General features: G+C 35.9%; 1 protein-coding gene across 6 annotated transcripts in view; it reads left to right on the forward strand.

Moving 5' to 3' along the window:
* NCOA1 (nuclear receptor coactivator 1) overlaps positions 1 to 14,575 on the forward strand; it is a 179,979-nt gene that overhangs the window by 67,801 nt on the left and 97,603 nt on the right. For 2 of the 6 annotated variants that reach the window (XM_035000687.1, XM_035000688.1), the window contains exon 2: positions 9,713 to 9,868. The exons of the other annotated variants lie outside the window; for them this stretch is intronic. The gene's annotated coding sequence lies outside the window, so the exon portion shown is untranslated. The remainder of the gene's footprint in view (positions 1 to 9,712; positions 9,869 to 14,575) is intronic. 6 annotated transcript variants of the gene reach the window in all.

Genomic DNA, 14,575 nt, shown 5'->3' on the forward strand with positions numbered 1-14,575 from the left:
AATAGGTTAATATAAATTTTGCAAAATGCTAAGAAGGAGAAGTAGAAAGTGCTATTAAAGTATAAGGAAGGGCTGATTTAGATTACTGTGGTAAGAGTAGTAGAGTTTTAGCTGAAGCTTGAACAGTGAATAGGAATTGGGCAGGTAAAGAAAATAAGAGATTATTTGCAAGAGAGAATATATTATAGTGAAGGCCCTGGAGTGGGGAAGAAAGACTGGGGAATAGGTAGGAACTCAGGAAGGATGAGTGCTGCTAAAACATACCATGCTATGGGAAGAGTGGCTATGTCATGAGTTTGGGATTTTATTATAAGTGAGATAAAACCTTATGGAAGGGGTTTAAACAGGAATAGGATATCAGACTTGTATGTATGTGGACGATGACTTATTTTTGAAATAGGCTAGATGGGGCATGGTGATTGAGTACAATATAGGATGTGACAGTGGAAAAGATTTCAAAGGTGATATCTGGGTTTCTGTGGTAGCATTGGGTGAGTGTGAAGGTACCTTTTTTTCCACCCCCTGGATAGGGAATAGCCAAGGAAAAGAATATAGAGGAGTTTAGTTTGGAACTTCTTAATAAATAGGCAGATGCTTATAGGTATGGAGCTTAAAATAGAGCATAAAAATAGTAGGAGCATTCTTTTGCGAATAAGTTGTGTTCAAAATAGATGTGTTTATGTGACATCCAGAAGAGAGATTAAACTTAGTTGGCTATGGTCTCTTAATCATTTCACAGTGTTTACCATGTGCCAGGCATCATTTTAAACAACTTAAAAATATTGTTTACTCTCCTAACAACTTTGGAATAGGTACAGTATTATTCTGCTTTTTTGTAGAGTAGGAAACTAAGGCATGGAGAGGTTAAGATCAGAAAGTTAGTGATGGTGGAGTTGAGCTCCAGAATCCATACTTGTAACCATAATGCAGTATGTCTCAGTTATAAGAAGGGAATGTGGTTGCCTATAGGCAGATATGGATAGCTAAAGCTCAGTTAATTTCATGGGTGTGAGGTTTTATTCTATCAGTATGCTGGCGTTTACTAATCTATTATTGATGGGCATTTGGGTTCTTACCATTTTTTGTTCTCATAAACAATGCTGGCATGAACATCTTTCTTCATACCTCTTACCCACATACACAAAGAATTTCCTTGGAGTCACAGTTCTCTTTAATGCTGGGTGCACTCAGAATTCTTGCCCCTACCAAGATTTATTTCCCGGCTGGAGTCCCCTTGGATCTCATGCTTTTATCACGGAGCAACAGTTTTCATATCTTTCCAACATAATACAGTTTCTTCTAACAACACCCATGAATTTACCCAGATATTTTTAGACATCCAAAAATTATGTGAAGAGGTGGTTTTTTTCTGGAGAGAGATTACCAGGTTTTCATAAAAGCATTTTGTAATCATAAGAGCAATGAAGTCAGCCTTCTAAAAATCAAAGATTAATAAGGAAAAATAAGTAAATATTGCCATCCTATTAAAAAAATAAACAATTTCATCTTTAAAGTCTTTTTTTAGGCCTCCTCTTCATAGTGTTAATAAGAAAAAACAAATAGATGGAGATGTTAAATAAACAAACTTTACATACATTTTTAAATTATTTTTTAACATTAATATGGCTGGCTTGATTTCAAATTTTATTTAAATTATTTTTGCCTTTGATTTGGAGAGCATGACTCTTGCATGATCAGTAGGAGGAGGATTGGTAGCGTCATTCTTTCTTTGTTCTTCTGTGAAAACCTTACAGTCTCTCTTAAGGAAAAAAAACCCATTTCGCTCAAAGTTTTAAGTGCCACTTTCTTTCTTAAATTTTATTTGGGGTAGAATTAATAAGAACAGAGAAGTTACCCACTACAGGACTGCAGCATAGCTAACTGAAGCTAGTGCCATCACACCCAGATTTTGGCTAACATTATGCCTTTCTCTCCTCATCAAAAAGCACATCATAAAGAAGAAGAGTTAAAATTATGTTGTAATAATGATAACCTTGAATCTGCACTAATTTTATGGAAGTAATAACTGTATAAACATTGTAATTTTAAGTGTTATTAGTAACAGGTTACTTTCATCACACTTCACGGTTATGGTATGTGGGCTGGGGGAGAGAATCTACTGCCCTTAGAGATTTGAAAGTTTCTTTTACTTCCTCACAGAGAAGAGAACAGTAGACCACAGATTCTTTTGATACTCATCTCACAAGGTAACAGTTGGTAACGGAAGGTGGATTTTTTTCTGCTTTCCCAAAGTCAGAATCCATGGTATCAGCTAATGTGTATGAAGAGACGTTCCTTTGATCTAAAGCTGGTCCTTTTTAAAACTTTCCTAATTAACTGTTGTATAGGCCTTACTGCCTGTTGTTAGTTCTCTTTCTGTCATATCATTCATTATGTTATTGAGCAATTTCAATGGTTGATCGGTTCTTGAGAATGTCAGGATGGTGGATTTTAAAATTGTCAGAAAGATTAAGGTGTAAATAACATACATGAAACAAAACTTTGAAAAGATTATGAAATAACAGGATGATTGAAAATAAACAAATAAAATATTACCAATAATAACATAGTATTTGATTCCAGGTGAAGGTGGTGGGTTGAGCACACAGTTAATATTGTTCCCTCCCCAAACCACAGTTAAGTTAAACAACAACAAAAATAAAGTCAATAAGGGTTGTTGTTGGGTTGTTTTTAGTCATAAATCCAGAGATGTAGGAGAATTGGAGAAAAATAGGGGGAATTTTTCAAGGCCAGAAAACAGCTAGATGAGCGGTAGCAATCTTGTTAAACCTAGGAAAGCCCAGTTTTACAAGGAGAAAGCTAAGGACTGATGGAATTTGTACTGGTGAATCTCCAAAGGGCTCAGGCAGTGGTACTATGTTGTAATTTTGAAAGTGGAAGGTGAAGAAGGGTAAGGAACTAAAATAAGGAGGATTGTTTAAAAGATGTTTAAGAAACAGTTCAGTGGGGACACCTGGGTGGCTCAGTCGTTTGGGCATCCAACTCTTGATTTCAGCTCAAGTCATGATCTCAGAGTCTTGAGATCGAGCCCCATGTCAGGCTCTGCACTGGGCATGGAGCCTGCTTGAGATTCTCTCTCTCCCTCTCCCCACCTCTAAAAAAAAAAAAAAGAAGAAGAAGAAGAAATAGCTAGATGCCTGGATCTTCTTCACTCTTTGCCACTGTTCTAATGAACTGCTCCTATCTTGACAGGTATTCTCTGGATTAAAACAGAGGGCCGCTGGGCTAGTGGACAACAGGGGGATTAAATGAGCATTGGCATTTTGAATGATGAGAGCCCCTGCCCTCTTCTCTGTCATTGGCTTCCCAAACTGAGGCCTTTATCCTACAGGCAGGAACAGGAAGAATCTTCTATGAAGAATATGACTAGCCCATTAATAAAGGCAAAAAGAACTGTACATAAATATTGTACTGTATTTGGTCAATTTGTTTCTTATGGAGTACAGGCTAACAGTTCTGAAACGATATGTATGCAGGTGTTGAACAAATAAGTAAATAAGTGGTAGAGAAGGGAAACCATGTTTCTCACATCACTATTTGTACTCTTAACAAAGAGCCTGCCCAGGTTGCCCTGTCGTGAAGGTCACAGTCAATAGCCCCACATACTTAATTAGAGCTTTAAATAAACTTTTTATTCCCAAAGATCTAAATACCATGAAGCATCTAAGGAAAGCACCTACTATGAATAACGGAAACCAAAATAAATAAATCTAGAATACAAAACAACTTACTGAAAACAGACTATACAGCCGAGAAAATTTTATGTATATGTACATACATACACACACATACACATCCAGCCATATATAGATATATATGCATATACACACATACATATATACATATACCATATGTGTGTATAAAATATCTTCAGCAAGATGGGATGCTACATCTGTAAAGCAAGAAGAAGATATTTTAAAAAGAGCATTCAGAAAACAAAGAATTCTTATAAATTAAGAATATGTAGCAGAGAAAAACTCAATAGAAGTATTGGACAGTGAATTGAGGAAAATTGTTTAGAAAGTAGAGTAAAAAGGAAAAGCAATGATAAACAGGAGATTGAAGAAAATAAGAAGATGAATCTAGGAGGGTCAACTTACTAGTGTTAGGAGTTCCAAAAAGAGAGAACAGAATAAATGAAGGGAAAGAAAAAAATAAATAGTATAATTCAAGAAAATTTCTCAGAACTAAAAGTGCCTATTGGGTGCCCAGCATAAAGGAAGAGAAGAGACCAATACCAGTTCAAATAATAGGATATCCACATAGTCAACTAAGATGCTCAGTCTCCGTAATAGTCAAGGAAATTCAAATTGAAATGAAATCCCATTTTCATCCATTAGACTGTTAAAAAATAAAGTCTCATGGTATCAGGTGTTGGAAAGAATGTGGGGGAAATGGTTCTTATACATTGCTAGTGGGAGTATGAAACAACCATTTTGGCAAGCAGTTTGAGGAATGGTGAATAGAGTAGAAGATATGTAGCTACTGTAACTCAGAAATACACTCCTGGGTATTGCCATTAGAAATTCTTGCACTTGTGCCTATGAAAATATGAGCAAGAAGCTATGTACAAGAACACTCATTGAGGTATTATCTGTAAAAATGAAAATTTGCAGACCACTTAAATGCAGGAATGGCTGAGACCAAGTATATTCACATATATGTATGAATGAAACCCATATGTATGCACACTTCAGCAAGGATAGAGCTCCAAAACGTAATGCATGAAATCAACAAAATGCAGGATTTATGTGTAGAGTATACAGTTAAAACACTTACATTTTAAAATACAAAACATTAGTGTGTATTGTTTATGGATACACACACACGTACATATTCAGAAAGAGATGTACTAAATTCATGACAATGGTTATCTCTGTCAAAGGGAGGGGGGATGAACAGAGTGGGCTCTGTGTCAATATGGGGACTTCTGATTTATTGATAGTGCTTCATTTCTTAAAGAAGAAAAAATATAAAAAGTTTACATGTTGTTAAGTCTGAGGGTAATCCCATAGATATTTATTTGTCCTATTTCTCTATATATTCTTAATTTCTGGCTCTGTACCTCTGCCTAACTCCAAATAACAAAGGAAGACTATTTAATAGATTTCCTTTTTACTCTTCTATGTGGTAGGTGCATGATAGGTGCTCTTCTATCAGCTGGCTTCCTCATTTGATTCTTAGATTGAATTTAAGAAATTAAATTACTAATTAAAGGAATTGAGGTGCTGCATTAACCAGAACTTGTGCCAGAATCCAGCATCGGAAGCAGATAATGAAAACAGAAAGGCCTTACGCAGGAGGAGAAAAATGGAACCAGTAGTTGAAAGCCTTCAGCCATGCTCAGCTATCATGGGGGGGTCTAGTAGGAGTTTGTACTATCCGTATCAGATCTCCTACTCTGGATTCCTCTGGATCAGGGGAGGGGTGGTGAGGAAAGACTTCAAATACTGAGCTGTTGATAGCACAGATAAATAACATAGCGATCACTGGCGTATAGAATATTTGAATCACTGTATTATACACCTGGAACTAATATAACACTATTCAACTATACTGGAATTAAATTAAATGAAAAAAAAACCACTGGAGAGATACATTTTATTTTTTAATTTTTTAAAACATTTATTTGAGAGAGAGAGCGCAAGCGAGCACGAGCAGTGGGGAGGGGCAGAGGGTGAAGGAGAAGCTGACTCCCTGCAGCCTGACGTGGCCTGGATCCCAGGACCCTGAGATCATGAGATCATGGTCATGAGGGCATGCTAAAGGCAGCCCCTTAACCGACTGAGGCACTCAGGAGCCCCAAGGAGAGATACATTTTAAGAGAGCTCATTGATTTCACAGTAATAATAAACATCAGATTATCAGAACTGTCCTTTTCCTCAATATTTCTTCATATCCCTCCTGTCTTCTTAGGTTCTCTGTGTCACCTATCTCCTGGTTCCATATTTTTAAATTCTCATTGTATACATATCTTTTGTGAATATGGATTTATTGTGTGCTTTTCCATCTTTATGCAGTTTCTAAATGACTGTGCTCAGCCTCCCCCTTAGCATTGCTTTCACATTCCCTCATATGGTTGACCATGAATCCATCAGGACCCTAAATCGTTAGCAGGATCCATCTGGCTTCAGTTACTGCTTGGTTTTGAAGAAGTGCCCATAAAAACTCTCCAGTTTTATAGAAGAGAGTGACATTATGTGGCAAAGATTATACCTGCACGATTAAGTATGCAGGTGATTTGGGGGGTTGCTCTTTCTTGGAAGCCAAATACTGACAGAACCTAAGTTTACGGATGACTGGATGAGCAACGCCATCATTGCCGGGAGTCAGTGCTATTTACCAATTCCTTCACAGATTACCTAGGAAAAATTCAAAGATAAAGTGCTTCACAAATGAAAGAACACATAAAATCATATCAGGAGGATTGAAATGAATTGTTTCAAGAAAATGTTCGAGGGCGCAGTTTATTACAAATGCAAATAAGCTAGATATATAAAGTGAGAAAACTTCAAATAGAATGTAAATTGGGCTAATCTAACTATAAATCCTTTAACAGTTTTAACTGTAAGTCAATATGAAAAACTAGTTCGTTTCTTCGAGTTTTTGAATTGTGGGTTTAAATCAAGAGAAGAAAAATCTTGAAACTATAAAAAGCACTTAGTTTAGAGGGACTAGAAGGAGTAAGCACTTTTGGATCCAGGTAATAAGATCACCCAGTTTTCTAATATTAAACATTTCACTTCAATATGGAATTAAGCATTTGGGGAAATCATGAGTTAGAGAAAACAATTTTTATATAAAAAGAAAAAGCCCAAAACAAGCATTAAAAAAAAAACTATTACAAATGTAAAACAAAAGAAAAGTAGATTTGTATTTATTGATAGTATAATGTACTAACTATACATAAAGTAAACCACTAATTTTATTTTTGAACATATGAATTAATTTGGGGGGAGAATTGAATCTTGGTGAACCCATGAAAATATTCAATCCCTCTATTTTTGAGGGGGTCTTTTTTAGTTTCAGCAATGTTATAAAAAATTTTTTTTTAATTTTATTTATTTATTTTGAGAGAGAGAGAGAGGGTGCAAGCCAGGGGAGGGGCAGAGGCATAGGAAGAAGCGGACTCCCTCTGAGCGGGGAGCCCCACAAAGGGCTTAATCTCAGGACCCTGAGATCATGATGTGAACCGAAATCACGAGTCGGACGCCGACTGAGCCCCCCAGGTGCCCCAGCAATGTTATAAAATGTAAGTGTATAGGTCTTGCATATCTTTTGTTAAATTAATTCTAAGTTTCCTATGTTTTTTGATGCTATTACAAATTTGTTTTGCATTTTATTTTCCAATCGTGGTTGTATAGAAACACAATTCATTTTTGTAGACTCACCTTGTGTCCTACAGTTTTGCCAAATCACATATTAATTCTAGTAATCATTTTTCAGATTCCTTAGAATTATGTACCAAAAAATGATTTTTAAGTGAATAAAGACAATTTTAATTCTTCCTCTCTGAGTTTCCTTTTATTTCTTTTTCTTATTGCATTGAATAGGACCTTCAGTACATCCATTACAATAATGAAGTGGCTGTGGGGTGCCTGGCTGGCTCCATCAGTGGAGTGTGTGACTCTTGATCTCAGGGTTGGGGGTTTGGGCCCCACATTGGGTGTAGAGATTACTTAAAAATTAAAAAAGTAATAAAGTGGTTAGAGTGCCTTGTTCCAATATTAGGAGAACTCCCAGTATTTCATATAAATACTAGCTATAAAGTTTTTCATTCATCCTCTTTATCAGATTGAAGGAGTTACCTTTAATTCTTAGCTTGCTGAGAATTTTATCATTGGTAGGTGAATTTTGTCAGATTTTTTTCTGTATCTATTGAAACATTTATATGCTTTTTATTCTGTTAATATGGTAAATTACATTAATTGATACTTGAATTTTAAACCAACCTTACATTTCTTGGATAAACCACAATGATCATGGTATATTACCCTTTTTTTTAAAATTTATTTTTCATTATGTTCAGTTAGCCAGCATATAGTACATCGTAAGTTCTTGTTGTAGTGTTCAGCGATTCATTAGTTGTGTATAACACCCAGTGCTCATCCCAAACCTGCCCTCCTTAATACCCATCACCCGGTTACCCCATCCCCCACCCCCCTCCCTTCTGTAACCCTCAATTTGTTTCCCAGAGTCCAGAGTCTCTCATTATTGGTCTCCCTCTCTGATTTCCCATTCAGTCCCCCGTCGTCCTCTGCTCTACTCCTTATGAGTGAAACCATATGATAATTGTCTTTCTCTGCTTGACTTATTTCACTTAGCATAATACCCTCCATCCATCCATGTTGTTCCATCCGTGTTGATGCAAATGGTGGGTATTCATCCTTTCCGATGGCTGAGTAATATTTCATTGTATATATATACACCACATCTTCTTTATCCATTTGCCTGTTGAAGGGCATCTTGGTTCCTTCCATAGTTTGGCTGTTGTGGGCATTGCTGCTATGAACATTGGGGTGCATGTGCCCCTTCTTTTTACTACATCTGTATCTTTGGGGTAAATACCTAGTAGTGCAATTGCTGGATCATATGGTAGCTCTATTTTCAACTTTTTGAGGAACCTCCATACTGTTTTCCAGAGTGGCTGTACCAGCTTGCATTCCCACCAACAGTGCAAGAGGGTTCCCCCTTTTCCACAACCTCGCCAACACTTGTTTTTTTCCTGTCTTGTTAATTTTAGCTGGTGTAAGGTGTATCTCATTGTGGTTTTGATTTGTATTTCCCTGATGACTAGTGATGTTGTACATTTTTTCATGTATCTGTTAGCCATTTGTATGTCTTCTTTGGAGAAGTGTCTGTTCATGTCTTTTGCCTATTTCTTGACTGGATCTTTTGTTTTTTGTTTTTTTTTTAAGATTTTATTTATTTATTTGACAGAGAGAGAGACAGGGTGAGTGGGAGAGGGAGAAGCAGGCTTCCCGCTGAGCAGGAGCCCCATGCGGGTTGATCCCAGGACCCTGGGATCATGACCTGAGCCAAAGGCAGGCACTTAACGACTGAGCCACCCAGGTGCCCCTGTTTTTTGAGTGTTGAGTTTGATAAGTTCTTTATAGATTTTGGGTATCAGCCCTTTATCCGAAATGTCATTTGCAAATATCTTCTCTTATATATATTATCAATTTATTGTTTTGCATCTGTATTCATGAGGCTGATTTTCTTTTCTGGTAATATCTTTGTCAAGTTTTGGTATTAGGGATTTGCTTATTTATTTTTTTTAAATATTTTATTTATTTTTCCACAGAGAGAGGGAGACAGCGAGAGAGGGAACACAAGCAGGGGGAGTGGGAGGGGGAGAAGCAGGCTTCCCGCCGAGCAGGGAGCCCAATGTGGGGCTCGATCCCAGGACTCTGGGATCATGACCTGAGCTGAAGACAGATGCTTAATGACTGAGCCACCCAGGCGCCCTACCTAAGTAGCAATCTTAAATAGGAATACATATCTAATCACCAGAAAGGACTTCAGCTGTAAAATCATCTTAGTCCATTGTCTATTGGAAGAATTTCTCCATATGGCCTTAAAAGTTGTATTTTTTTTCTTTACGCAGCATTTTTGACCTTTGTCATTTCTTAGAGAATAAAATGGCAATTTAACCTCCCTTCTGCTTTTACTTTTTTTCTTCTCCTTTTAGTTGTTTGCGTAATTGGCCTTAAATGAGGTGAGAGTGAAGAAACTAGAGCCATCTCTGGAAACCTCGCTACCCCACTCCCCTGGAAGGTACCCTCCGGAGTACTAGATTTGACCATATCTGTTTTGAGGACTCATTATGAACAAAGAAGTCTCCCAGGTGGGAATGTAGCTCTGTTTTTAAAGAACTTTGTCTCTACAAAAAGTATGGAGGGAACATGATTACCTGTTGACTCTTTTTGTTAATGGAAATAATGTGTTTAATTTGAGAGCTTCAAGGTTATTATAAAACATGTGCTGACATTCCTAAAGGAAAATGTTAGAGAAGTTCTATATTATATTACGTTCATAAACCACTTTAATGCATGTTGAAATGAATATAGGATTTATATCAATATTTTACAATGAGACCCTCATTATTGAATTAAAAATGGCAAGCAGAAAAACTATACTGAACCATCCCTAGATTTGACCTATATATTTCTAACATGTATGCAGTCATTAAATCTATATTTGGTGCCCTTTTTTTTTTATATATTTGGGAATTTTTACATAGTTGTTTTCTAAGAGTTTGTGAGCTGCGTACTTGTACTAGTACTTGTGAATCCATGAATGTGATAATGATCACAGCCTGTAGTTAGAAAAATAAACATTCACCAAGCCAGGACAGTAGGTAAAAAGCTGAAGATTAATCAGAAACTGATAAATCAGTAAGTGGAAGACTTCCAGCAGGAAGTTTTTTAAATTAACAGATTATACATTATACAGATAAAACTTACAAATTTTTAAGTGTAGAACTCTTGAGTTATCATGTGCCAAACATATTTGTTAAACAGGTTAAGAAGTAGAACAATATCAGCATTTCAGAAACTCCCCTCATCCCTGTCCCAGCTGCACACCACCCATTCACTTTAAAGGAGAAGGTTGTCACCATCAAGAGTAATGGCTGTCACCTTGAAGAGTGGGGTTCAACAATCATAGAAGTTAAAGGCAGTTAAATTTAGTTGGCTGACAAGCAACACCTGTGTTTGGGATAAACAGTGAATTTGGGAGGTGGAAGCGAGACTATTTGTTGGCAGAGAGCTTTAACGCAGGGACTGGAGGTACAAAATGACTTGAGAAGATAATTCATTTGATCCTGCTACTTCTCACTTTAAAATTTCATTGGTTTCTAGAACACACTCCAGATTTCTGGCTTTTATGAACTGGTGATACATTGTATTTATTAACTTATATTTTCTGTTATTTGAAATCAGACTAATTCTCAAGAAAGAGAGAAAAGTGAGTTAATAAACTCTTTTGAATATTAAAAAGCCATTTTGCAGAGTAGGATGTATTATAATTCAGAGAAATTTTAATCACATAGGAGAGCCCTCTCTCTAAGAGTTTTCAGGAAGAGAATGTTAGTACCATGACTTTATGAAAGAGAAAGAGAGAGAAAACAGAATGATCTAATGATTGATCTTTGGTGTGGGTGTCTTTTTCTGTAGCTCGTTGTTCATTGAGTGACTCTGAGAAAATCCTTTTTCTTCATATCACAATGAAAACTTTTTTCCATTTCCCCTTAACATTTATCAAAAACAATTTTAAACTTGTTACATAGTTGCAAGGTTGGTATGCCCATTGTCCACTTTCACCAGTTGTAAACATTTTGTTATCATTTACTTTCTCTCTTTGTGTATTTACTCCTATTTTTGCTCCTCCTCTCCCACCACCACCACTATGATGACAATGAATCATTTGAGAATAAGTTGTAGACATTTATGATCTTTCACTCCTAAATATTCAATATGTTTCTCCTACTTAACCACAATATAATAATGAAATTCAGGAAACATTTTCATTTTTGTTACTATTTAGTTTATAGTTCATATTAGAATTTTATCAGTCGTCTGATCCAGAATCACACATTGCGCAGTTGTTACAGCTATTTGGTTTCTTAACCCAGAATTCTTTATCAGCTTTTCTTTGTCTTCCATAAAACTGGCATTTTGGAAGAGGACGGGCCACCTGTTTTGTACAGTAGCACTCATTTGGAGCTTGATATGTCTTTCCATCTGTGTTCCTTTCTAAAGAGACTATGATGTGGGACTTTGGAGCTTCATAGATTTGTTAACTGAGAACCTTGTCTGGTAGAACAAGGCCTATAAAGATTTTTTTCAGGAGAAAGGCTGTTAAAATCTGGTAGGAGCCCCAGATTCCAAAAGGTAGAATCCTAAAGATGATTTGGATGTTATTGAAAAGAATTTTATATGTGTATGTATACATATAATCTTAAAATCCAAAAATAGGGTTTGTAATGGCAAAATTTTTTATCTTAAAGAAAGAGCACATTTACATTTTATTTTTATTATTTTTTTTAAAAGATTTTATTTATTTATTTGACAGAGAGAGAGAAACAGTGAGAGAGGGAATGCAAGCAGGGGGAGTGGGAGAGGGAGAAGCAGGCTTCCCACTGAGCAGGAAGCCCTATGCGGGGCTCGATCACAGGACCCTGGGACCATGACTTGAGCTGAAGGCAGACACTTAATGACTGAGCCACCCAGGCGTCCCACACATTTACATTTTAAAGTGAATTACATCTTACAGGAAACAGTTGTTTTATATTATAATGGCAAGAGAAGTCAGGATTAGATACATAATCAATTTTATTTATGTGTAATGCTTGGACTAAGAATTGAGAAGACTCCGTGTGTTTGAAATTCTTGTAAATACCACCCAGGTTTCTAGAAGAGGCATAATTTTAATGTCAGCTTTTCTGGGAAAACTAAGGAAGAAGGATTTTAGCTTAGAAGCAAAAGCAAAAGTTGGGAATCTATTGTTGGCTTTTCTACTTATCAGTTATATGACTGTAGTTTAGTTATATAAGTTAAAGCATAGCCAGAATCTGGAACGAACTACCCAAAAATGATTTTTACCTCTACCGCTTGACGAAGTTGAGCAGATTAAATAATGTTTCTGTGCCTTAGTTTCCTCATTTCTAAATGGATTATAGTATTATCCGTCTCATATTTTATGAGTGAATGAATTAGTAAGGTTTATGAGTAAATAAGTTAGATGCTTAGAACAATGATTGTCATATAATAAATCCTATGTAAGTGTTGATCATCATCATTTTCATCATTATCATTGTCAGACAGTACTTTATCAGTAAGATAAAACTGTTGGAACTCAGCGATTCTGTAAGTAGAAATAATAATAATACATACTTCATAGAGCAGTTGTGAGGAATAAATGAGTTAATACATAGAAAATACATAAACACTCTCTATATATTATTAAATTGTTATATCCTTTAAATGCATATTAATAGGCCTCTTTTTTTGTGAACCTTTTTTATTGTTCCTCTCAAATTCTTTGTTACTGACTTCATACTGTGCAAGTGAAAACAGGCAAGATGGGCGTTTTGTGTATTCTTCAGTGGCCTATAGTCAGAAAGTTTGAGAAGCAGTGTACTAGATGACAATTGCTAGGGTTCCTCTGATTCTAAAAGTTTGCATTATTTTCCATTGATTCTGGAATATAACCATTATTTTCATAGTTATTCTGTTGAGAACACTGGAAAGTGAAATCTGAATTTCACTTGTTTAGAGTTACCTTTTGTTGAGCATTGCACTGGAAGGAATATAGCTAGTTCAATTAGTATGATCACTGAGGAAGTGTTAATGCTTTTTGACCAGCTATTCACCTGAAATGCTTGGGGATTTTTTTTTTTTTCAATTCCCAATGGGTCTTAATAAGATTTTTGCCAAAAAAAAAAATGAATCAAGTGAGATGACTTAAGTTTTAAGCTAGTCTTTAAAAAGTACATATTCTTCTATAAATTTGGGCAGTGAAGATTGTACATTTATATTGTGATTTTATTCATGTCCCTTCTGCTGCAGTTGGGGGGATGACCCTGAAATTAACTGGAGGTTTACCTGACTTAATCATTTTCTAGTGCCCTCAAAATATAATTCCATTGTTTTGGCAAATAATTGACATGCAGCTCTATTACTTTGGTACTTCTGTTACCTTTTAACTTTAAGGATCAAATTTTAGTATATTTATTTTTCATTTATTGGTTTATATATGTACATTTAACCATACTGTATTCCGAAATGAGTTTCTGAAATATTTGAGGAAAATTGAACAACTTCTGATCAGGGGCTTAGCCCTTTATTTTAGATATTGGAATATTTAAAGATTTATTTATTTATTTTAGAGAGAGAGAGCATGCGTGCATGCATGTGGGCAGGGGGAGGGGCAAAGGGAGAGGGGCAGAGAGAAACTCAAGCGGACTCCATGCCAAGCACAATCTCATCATCCTGAGATCATGACCTGAGCCAAAACCAAGAGTCAGGTGCTTAACCGACTGAGCCACCCAGGTGCCCCTAGATATTGGAATAATTTTATGTGGTAAATGTGATTTTGGTTTTGGATAATCATCTGTGAATTATCTTTGTCTAATGCTGATCTTCATTCTCTTCTGGCCACAGCTTCTAGCTGATTTTCTGCTCATTAGTATTTGAATCTGAGAGAGGGAAGAGACAGTGAAATTTTTATCACTTAGTTTTGTCTCTCTGATCACCATTTTCATTTTTTAAGGCTGTTACTTTGCTAAACTGTTTTTTTTATAAACTTTTCTCCTGTGCATGTGCAAGTGAATAACACTTATTTTGTTGTTTACACAGTTAGAGAGCTGTGGTCAAGAAGACTGATTTTAATTTCTTTTTTATTTTATTTATTTTAAGAAATACCAATATATTTCCCACAAGTTAGAATGATATAGAACTAATTTTTGGAAGATGTGTACAGTGTATCTATAATTACTCAATGTTGTACAATAACTGGAATCATCCAATTTCATGGATTTGCAAGGAAATGT

Source organism: Mirounga leonina, unplaced genomic scaffold, assembly GCF_011800145.1.
Source record: "Mirounga leonina isolate KUSES-001 unplaced genomic scaffold, KU_Mleo_1.0 Mir_125, whole genome shotgun sequence".
NCBI classification, from domain to species: Eukaryota; Metazoa; Chordata; class Mammalia; order Carnivora; family Phocidae; genus Mirounga; species Mirounga leonina.